Below are 10218 nucleotides of genomic sequence, written 5' to 3' on the forward strand. Positions count from 1 at the left end.
TTTTTGTTGCTTTCTTGAGTTGCAATGTTTTTATAGTACTGCCTCCTGATATCTGTTCAGGCAAACTCTGTTCACTACTTAGCAGGCTCGCATAAACTATGGTTCTTGTTGAAATGCTGGATTGTGGTTCTGGAAACTACTGTTTATACAGCGAGAAGTTTGTGGCTTCATAACTGAGGTTAAGTTTGACAGTGCTCGGCAGGTTTATGCTGACCTGATCAAATATGTTGAAATAAAAACTATTCTGCCAGAGACCATGAGTTACTTCAAAGATCAATTTGTCTAATTCACATCTAGATGTTTTTTAAGAATGTCACATCTAAGCTCCCACAAATATATAATGCAGCAACAAAAAAGAAAAAAAAACTAGAACAAAAAAAAATAGACCACAAACATAGTGGACAACAGTTTAGATGTGACATAGTTATGTCACATCTGGATGTGTCCTAGACAGACCCAAAAATAGGTGAGCAACAACGGAAATGAGAGAGAGAGAGAGAGAGAGAGAAAATCTGAATAGCTGGCTGCCGTTCCCCGGGAGGGAACGTTGCAACCCAACTGCCCGCAGCCCTAATGCATGCCATCAGAAAAATAAAAGGATTTGGCATTGTATATAACATGAAATTGCTAAGAAAAAACCAACAAAAACAAATACAGGGGTCCAAAAAATGCAGACAAAAGAAAGAAATATTTTAAATAGCGGGCTATGGAAAATAGCGGTAGGCCTCCAAATCAGCTATAGCGGAATTATAGCGGGTTAAAGCGGACTATAGCAAGCTATTTGTGAAGGCAACCATTTAGCGGCACCTTGCTGAAAAGGCTATAGCGGAGCTATAGCCGGCTATTTAAAACTATGAAGATCATACATGGCAAATTTGCATATTAATTAAAAGGAGACGTATAAGGAATTTGCCATGCTTTATATTTTTATTCTCAAAAAGTATTCGTCTTGTCGGGTTTCAAAAAATAAAATTATGACTGTAGTTTGTAGTGATGATTTCTGACATAGTAGTGGGCTAGTGGCTGCTAAGGTAGCTTATTAATGTTCTGAAGTTTGGTCCCATTCCATTTTGTTGTTGTTGCAGATTTGTAACCAGAAGCTGTTTTGTTCTGTCTTATATCTGAAGCTCTTTGTTTTCGAATTAAGGATCATATAGTCATTCTAGAAAAAGATCATATAGTCGCCAATCTCATAAAATTGATAAAACAAGAGTACATCCAAAGTAAAAGGGTTCAGCTGTTTACTTGCCAAGACGTCAGTGCCTGTGCAGAAGTTCATTTCAGATAATCTTGTGATTGTAATAAACACATCGCTTTGTAGTTTGAATGTTAATTGGCTCATTACATGTTCAAAATTCTTGTATAATACTTCCTCCATTCCATATCAGTTGATGCTGAAACGGATGTATCATGCACTGAAATACAACTACGTACATCAGCATCAACTAATAATATGGAACGGAGGGAGTAGAACTTAATTTCCCTTCGCTTCTTGCAGCTAGATGTTCTTAGTTCTGGGACTGTCTGTCACTATGCTGGAATCTTTCACATGAACATACCTTACACTGGAACGATGACCATGGATATGTCTTCAAATGAGTGAATGACAGCACTTAGCAATAACGAGCTTTGCATAGTAATCGGCGATTATGAACAATTGTACGTAGCAGTTTGTGTTTCTCATGTGTCATGTGGTTCCTGTATTAACTACGTATCAGGGATAATGGGCTATGTGTCTTCATGTTTGTTCCTAGTGTTGCTTATGCTCTGCAAAGGATCTCACTGGGTTCTGAATAGTTGAAAATAACCGCATTATCGCTTCCCTTAACTGTAAATTTGAGCTAGAGCATCAACTTTGTGGGTCATTGATCTACTCTGGGCCAAATTCAATAGTATATATAGTTTTCTCTTGAGGAAACTACGGCGCACAAAAGCCAGCATGAAACATTTTACATTTATCGGAGAAGACAGAAAACAGAGTTCTTTATAAGGTGAAAGAGAACAAAGAGAAAGGAGGTACAAGGCGGCACTACACAGCCGCCAAATTAAACATGAGTGGCAAGATTGGCGAACATAGTTTGAGCAGCAATTGGACCAAAGCATCAAAGTCATCATCGCAACAATGGAATACCACAGAGGTAAGCTCAATCATCGTTACAGCAAACCTTTGAATTGCGCGTCTTTGACAGATTTTTTTTTGAGACGGAACGGTTGGACAGATCTCATAATGCAGAGATAAGATCATCTCCAGCCGCGCCCCTAACAAGGGCCCCGGGCGATTTTTCAGCCGCCGGCGCCAAAAAATCGGTCCAGTTGCGTCCCCAAAGACCCTTTTTTCACCGGCTCGGGACGAAATTGGCGCCGGCGGACCCAGGCCGAACCCGGCACGCTGGGGGGCGCTTGGGGGCGCCGGCCAAACCATTTTTGGGGCGAAAATCGGCGGGCCCTCCTTGGCAGCGACTCGGCTCTTCTCGTCGCTTCGTCGTCCTCATCGCCTCGGTTCCCGCGGCGGAATCAATGCCAAAACTGCCGTGCGCTGCCGCGCCGGTCAGCCTCCTCCATTAGTGCCTCACGGACGGCGCAGTGAAGACGGGACGACGCGCGTCCCTTGCCCGCCACGCGTACACACGGCGCCGCCTATATAAGCCGACCCCTCCCGCACCGGTGAAGCACAGACTCTCCACCGCCGACGCCCCCGTTCCTCGACGCCCCCGTTCCTCTCTCTCTTCTCGCCGTCTCCAGTTCACCCAATGGCCGAGCGCTTTCCAGGCGATGGCGCGGCGCCGAACGGCTTCGGCCGCCGACACCTTCACGAGGACGAAGCTCGGCTTCTTTATGAGGCCGAGTACCCGGTCCCGCCGGTCATGCGGGTGCCCGGGGCTTGGAGGATCAGCGCCGGTGGGGTCCCGCTGCCACCGCCGCCCACCGGGCAGCACGTCGTGCGGAGATCGCCCGCATCCGTGCCTCTCTGCCGCAGGCGGCGAGGGAAGGGCCGAGGTACGTCCCCGACGGCCCGATGTGGGAGCAGTACTTCCGTCGCCGCCACACCGAGCAGCTCGAGGCCACCAACGACGTCGTGCCCTCCGGAAGGCTCAACTCCGACGGCCGCCGTCGATGGTGGGGCGTACCTGGCCACACGCTGGAGGCCGTCCTCGAGTACATCGAGGGCGGCAACATGCTCAGGCTGGATTACCCCACTCCTCCCTCCTTCTCCCGCCGGCGGGGAGCTCGTGGACCCGGAGACGCATGGACCCGGCGTCCTCCTCGTCGTTCAGCTCTCCCTCCCCCCTCCCCGACAAGCCGGAGCCCCAGGACGCGTCGGCCAGCCAGCGCACCCGCAGCTTCGGCGTTCGCATCGCCGAGTCCTCCCCCACCTCTGCCCGGCTCGTCAGGCCGAAGGTGGAGCCCGGGCTCCCCGCGGAGTACGAGGCCATAGTCTGGCGCGGCTTCTCCGACGAGGAGGCCCTAAAGTGGGCGCGGGATGACTACCTCCGCGACGAGATGGTCCGGCAGCGCTGAGCCCTGGAGGAGATAGCCGCCCGCCAGCGTGGGCGCGAGGACGAGAACGGTGTCGTGATCCTCGTCAGCGACGAGGACGAGGACGCCCCCGGACCATCCAACCCGCCGCGCGTCGGAGACCCTAGGCAGGGAAGCAGCAGGGACGGCAGCCGCGGAGGAGGAGACGATGACGACAACGACGGCGGCGACTACACGAAGTTCTACAGGCTCCTCGGCATTTAGAGCTTCGCGGGCGCGGGCGGCGAGGAACGGCGAGGGCAAGGCGGGTCTAGTAATGTTTTTTTCTTCTTTTGTAAAATATTTTAAATATATTATGAACCCGCTGAAATTTGGTTGAATTTGTGTCTTGTTTGTGCCGGATTTTGTTTTTCAAAAAAAAACATGGACGCAGCGACTAGGGAGCATCACGCTTCGAGCGCCCGGTTAGCGCCGGTACGCCTCCAGGCGGCGATTTTTAGCGCCTCCGGAGGGCCAAAAAAGGCTGAAGATGCTCTAAGAACTGTAGAGCCCACTATACAAAAAGGAAGGCCGTCCCAAAGATCTTAAACCATGCTGCAAGTGGTCACATTTGAGTGAAGAGCATGTCGGACCTGCAGCCAAAACTAGAAATTGACGGATGGTGAAGATGCTCAGAAGTTTTAGAAAGGGTGCAGAACGGACATGCGTCCATGGAGGCAGTCCTCTAGTGAAACTGCGCCGGTTAGTATGTAACCGGGGATGATGAACAAGAACTGTAAATACAAGAAGAAGAAATTTCCCACGATCATATGCTCTTGCATTAGGGAAATACCTTGGTCTTTGGCTACTCTAAATTGCCAATAAAAAAGAGGGCCTTTGGCTACTCTACAAAATATAAACTGTGCAGTATAGCACGTGTATACTTGTTCGAGATGGCACGTTAGCTATCTCATCTCAAAAGAAGAAGATGGCACCGTCGGATCTGCATCGTACGTACGTACGCGGCCTGTGTCCGGAACGGACTGCAGTTGCCTTTTCCGTGTAGCCCTCGAGACAGCACCCACAACCCTCGCCGTCCCGTTATAAAATAAGACAGACCCTCGCCGTGACACCGTCTCACCGCGATCAGCCAAACTGAGCAAGCCATACACCATGTCGACCTCCTGGCATGCCAGCGGCAATGGTCTCCCCTCCGTTCCCGGCTCCGCTTCCTCCATCATTGCCGGCGCCGTGAGCGGCTACCACTTGCTGAAGATCGTCGGCTACTCGCGCACCAAGGAGCTCCCCAATGGCGAGTGGATCGACTCTTGCCCGTTCCAGGTGGGAGGCCGCACGTGGCATGTTCGCTACTATCCCAACGGGAACAAGAACGAAGATATCGATTACATATCCGTCTTTCTCGAATTCGATGGTACCGTCGCCGAGGCCGAGGCCGTGAAGGCACAAGCCAAGTTCAGCTTGCTCGACCAAGATGGGAATCCGGCGCCGACCTATAGCTGGGGAACCGGCACCAGAAACTACTCCGTGGAAAAAACTTGGGGATTCAAACAGTACATCAAAAGGGATGAGTTGGAGAAATCAGAGCTTCTCAAGGACGATTCCTTCGCTGTCAAGGTCGATGTCACTGTCATGAGCGAGTTCCACGCACGGAAGACACCAACCATCGTGGTGCCACCGTCCGACATACACCGGCACCTCGGGGATCTCCTGTCGAGCAAGGCGGGCGTCGATGTCGAATTCCGGGTCGGCGGGGAGACATTCTCGGCGCACCGATTGGTGCTCGCGGCACGGTCTCCGGTCTTCAGAGCAGAGTTCTTTGGGAACATGAAGGAGAGCACCACCACTGAGCCCATATGTATAGATGCCATTGAGGCAGAGGTGTTCAAGGCTCTGCTTGCTTTCATGTACACGGATGCATTGCCTGATATGGATCAACAGGAGGAATCTGCCATGGCTCAGCATTTGCTGGTTGCAGCAGATAGGTATGATCTGGAGAGGCTGAAGCTGATTTGTGAAGATAAGTTGTGCAATCATATCGATACGAGCTCCGTGGCGACTATCTTGGCCTTGGCGGAGCAGCACCACTGCCACGAGCTTAAGGCGGCATGCTTGGTGTTCCTCAGCTCGCCAGTGAATCTGGATGGGGCCATGGAGTCTGAAGGTTTCCAGTTTTTAACCAAGAGCTGCCCTGGTGTTATTAAGGATCTTCTAATGTCCCACGTTGCTCCTAGTTTACTTGGGAAAAGAAAATCAAAGGCATGAACATGAGGTTAATTACAAGTCCTGCATGTGATTTGCAATCATCCGTCCAGAAAGTTCCTTTTTGTTTGGTCATTGTATCCTTCGGAGAAATATTAATGGTTCGACAAGCTATGTGCCAAGCAAGAACTGTATGTGCTAATTAGTGAACTGTTACTTCAGAACTTGTAAGCATTTCAAATAGTTGAGCTTCACATTGTGCCACAATCGCTACTAGCATTGCGCTGCTTTCTGAGTTCAACCATCCCTTGTTCAGTACAGGACACTGCTTATTTATTTACCAGCTTCAGATAGACAATGCCTTGTTTAAATGCTGGGTTGTGATCAATTGAAAAGGCATTGGCCTTGTCCGGTTTTCAACTTTTTCTATGGCTGCAGTTTGAAGTTTTGAAGTTTGGTCTTAAGAATTTTATTGCAAGGTTATGATATCATATATTGTTGTTGTTGCAGATTTGTAACCAGAAGTTGTTTTGTTCTGTCTTATGTCTGAAGTTCTTTGTTTTCGAATTAAGGATCATATAGTCCCCAATCTCATAAAGTTGATAAAACAAGAGTACATCCAAAAGTAAAAGGGTTCAGCTGTTTACATTTTTTTTTTCAAAATGAAGGATGACCCCGGCATCTGCATATGGGTGATGCATACAAATTAAATTGCTTATGTCCACAAACCAGGGTATTATGAGGTTAATTCCATAGAGGGTATACAGATTTTCTTTTCAAATCCGGGGGCCGGGGTTTAATGCATACAAAACTATTATTTCGAGACCAGTGCATGTATTCAAATTTCTTGTGTCTGTAGTCGGTACTCGCTAGTCATGATATTTTGACATAGTACATATATAGTAGTCACTCCCGAGCTAGGCAGTGTTCATATATGAAGCCAATACGAAGGTTAATCCTGAAGTTTGGCCTAAAGTATTTCCGCACAAGGCTACAATTTCCGAAAGCATTGCAAATTTTGTAACCCCAAGCTAGCTATTTTTTTTGTAATTTTTTATTATATATCCTTCATAGTTCTTCATACCACTAGTTATGGGGAAAATGTTTCTCTTCACAAAAAAGATAACAACAGTATGGTTTCTAAAGTCTAAATTACAAACAAGAATCCAGAATTGAAATAGAGTCATCGCAACCATGAAGTTCAGATTTAATAAGCCACAAGGCCCGTGGACGGAACAGGCCACCCAATAAGCCTACCCATATCCAACTTGCAATTTTACAACTCCCAAACGATCATTCCCTAGAGTACAATCCTTTTTTTTATTGAAAATGGAGGACTCTTCGGTCTGTGCATCAGAACGATACATACATCCAACTTTATAAATAAGCAAATAGGTTTAACAAGGTCTTAAAGTCTGAAACAAAAGTAGGGGCAAGCTCACAAAGAGCCAAAGGGCCAAAAACAGAAAAGCCAAAAGGCCACAACCGGCTAGCATAAGAAAGATATGAAAACTAATTGCCTATCATATTACATGACCGCCATCCAAATCGATTGAAGATATCCCGTGCTACCATCTCCCACCGGATAGACACAGTAACCAAACGCTCACTGGCCTCCGTCGGAGTGAGTAGCGACCACATACGGATTAGCGCAGTGGCGCGGAAGATAACCTGCAAAAAATGAATATTTGTTGTTCTGTTAAAAACCAAATCATTTCTGCAGTTCCAAATTGCCCATAATAAAGCACATACTCCTACGCGAATGTGTCTAGTTGTTTCAGACTCTATCCCATTAAGCCACGTTCCAAATAACGTGCTGACAGAAGTTGGAGGAGTAATGTTAAAGGCTACGTGCACCGTCCGCCACAAAACCTTGGCCAACGGGCACTCAAGAAAAAGGTGTTTGATAGTTTCATCCTGATCACAAAAACTACACCTAGTAGATCCTGTCCAGTTGCACTTTGCCAAGTTATCCTTAGTTAATATGACTTGTTTATGTACAAACCACATAAACACTTTAATTTTCAAAGGCACTTTGACTTTCCCAACATATTTGGAAGTAGGAATGGCGCTAGAGTTGATAACATCGAGATACATCGATTTAACTATGAATTCTCCAGACCTAGTGAGCTTCCAGCGCAACTGATCGGGCTATTGAGATAGCTGAACCTCCATCATTCTACTCACTAAACAAAGCCACGCTTCCCAACGATTGCCGGCAAGCGTCCTCCTAAAATGAATATTAACGGGGATGGACTGAAGTGTCATTGCAACATAAGCCTCACGTCGTTGAACAATACTATAAAGGGACGGGTACTGAAGTGCGAGTGGCGTCTCTCCTAGCCAAGTATCCTCCCAGAAATGAGTGGTAGTGCCATTACCAATTATAAACTTTGTCCTATTGAAATAGGATGATTTGACTCTCATGAGCCCCTTTCAAAAAGGCAAGTCCGTCGGTCTCACTGTCACCTGGGACAAAGTTTTGGACTGCAGATACTTACTACGGAGAATCTACGCCCATGTGGCCTCAGTATCAACAGATAACTTAAACAGCCACTTGCTGAGAAGACATCTGTTCTTGCTTCAAGATTTTCAATGCCAAGAGTGTTGGAAATATGCCCTAGAGGCAATAATAAATTGATTATTATTATATTTCCTTGTTCATGATAATCGTTTATTATCCATGCTAGAATTGTATTGATAGGGAACTCAGATACATGTGTGGATACATAGACAACACAATGTCCCTAGTAAGCCTCTAGTTGACTAGCTTGTTGATCAATAGATGGTTACGGTTTCCTGACCATGGACATTGGATGTCGTTGATAACGGGATCACATCATTAGGAGAATGATGTGATGGACAAGACCCAATCCTAAGCATAGCACTAGATCGTGTAGTTCGTGTGCTAAAGCTTTTCTAATGTCAAGTATCATTTCCTTAGACCATGAGATTGTGCAACTCCCGGATACCGTAGGAGTGCTTTGGGTGTACCAAACGTCACAACGTAACTGGGTGACTATAAAGGTGCACTACGGGTATCTCCGAAAGTGTCTGTTGGGTTGGCGCGAATCGAGACTGGGATTTGTCACTCCGTGTAAACGGAGAGGTATCTCTGGGCCCACTCAGTAGGACATCATCATAATGTGCACAATGTGATCAAGGAGTTGATCACGGGATGATGTGTTACGGAACGAGTAAAGAGACTTGCCGGTAACGAGATTGAACTAGGTATCGGGATACCGATGATCGAATCTCGGGCAAGTATCGTACCGCTAGACAAAGGGAATTGTATACGGGATCGATTAAGTCCTTGACATCGTGGTTCATCCGATGAGATCATCATGGAACATGTGGGAGCCAACATGGGTATCCAGATCCCGCTGTTGGTTATTGACCGGAGAGTCATCTCGGTCATGTCTGCATGTCTCCCGAACCCGTAGGGTCTACACACTTAAGGTTCGGTGACGCTAGGGTTATAGAGATATAAGTATGCGGTAACCCGAAAGTTGTTCGGAGTCCCGGATGAGATCCCAGACGTCACAAGGAGTTCCGGAATGGTCCGGAGGTAAATAATTATATATAGGAAGTGCTATTTCGGCCATCGGGACAAGTTTCGGGGTCACCGCTATTGTACCGGGACCACCGGAAGGGTCCCGGGGGTCCACCGGGTGGGGCCACCTGCCCCGGGGGCCACATGGGCTGTAGGGGGTGCGCCTTGGCCTACATGGGCCAAGGGCACCAGCCCCTAGAGGCCCATGTGCCAAAGGGACAAGAGGAGGGGAGAGTCCTAAAGGGGGAAGGCACCTCCGAGGTGCCTTGGGGTGGATGGACTCCTCCCCCCTTTAGCCGCACCCTTCCTTGGAGGAAGGGGCAAGGCTACGCCCTCCCCCTCTCCCTTGGCCCTATATATAGTGGGGGGAAGGGAGGGCAACCAAACCCAAGCCCTGGCGCCTCCCTCTCCCTCCCATGACACATCTTCCTCCTCCCGCAGCGCTTGGCGAAGCCCTGTTGGAATCCCGCTACTTCCACCACGCCGTCGTGCTGCTGGATCTCCATCAACCTCTCCTTCCCCCTTTCTGGATCAAGAAGGAGGAGACGTCGCTGCTCCGTACGTGTGTTGAACGCGGAGGTGCCGTCCGTTCGGCGCTAGGATCATCGGTGATTTGGATCACGACGAGTACGACTCCATCAACACCGTTCTCTTGAACGCTTCCGCGCGCGATCTACAAGGGTATGTAGATCCACTCCTCCCTCGTTGCTAGATGACTCCATAGATTGATCTTGGTGACACGTAGGAAAATTTTGAATTATTGCTACGTTCCCCAACAGTGGCATCATGAGCTAGGTCTATGCGTAGATTCTATGCACGAGTAGAACACAAAGAAGTTGTGGGCGTTGATTTTGTTCAATATGCTTGCCGTTACTAGTCTTATCTTGATTCGACGGTATTGTGGGATGAAGCGGCCCGGACCAACCTTACACGTATGCTTACGTGAGACCAGTTCCACCGACAAACATGCACTAGTTGCATAAGGTGGC

The 10218-nt window shown here is 48.2% G+C and overlaps 1 pseudogene; it reads left to right on the forward strand.

Moving 5' to 3' along the window:
- Positions 1 to 4611: 4611 nt before the first annotated feature.
- Positions 4612 to 5616, forward strand: LOC123107803 (BTB/POZ and MATH domain-containing protein 3-like; annotated as a pseudogene).
- Positions 5617 to 10218: the final 4602 nt, after the last annotated feature.

This window comes from Triticum aestivum, chromosome 5A, assembly GCF_018294505.1.
Source record: "Triticum aestivum cultivar Chinese Spring chromosome 5A, IWGSC CS RefSeq v2.1, whole genome shotgun sequence".
In the NCBI taxonomy this organism is placed as follows: Eukaryota; Viridiplantae; Streptophyta; class Magnoliopsida; order Poales; family Poaceae; genus Triticum; species Triticum aestivum.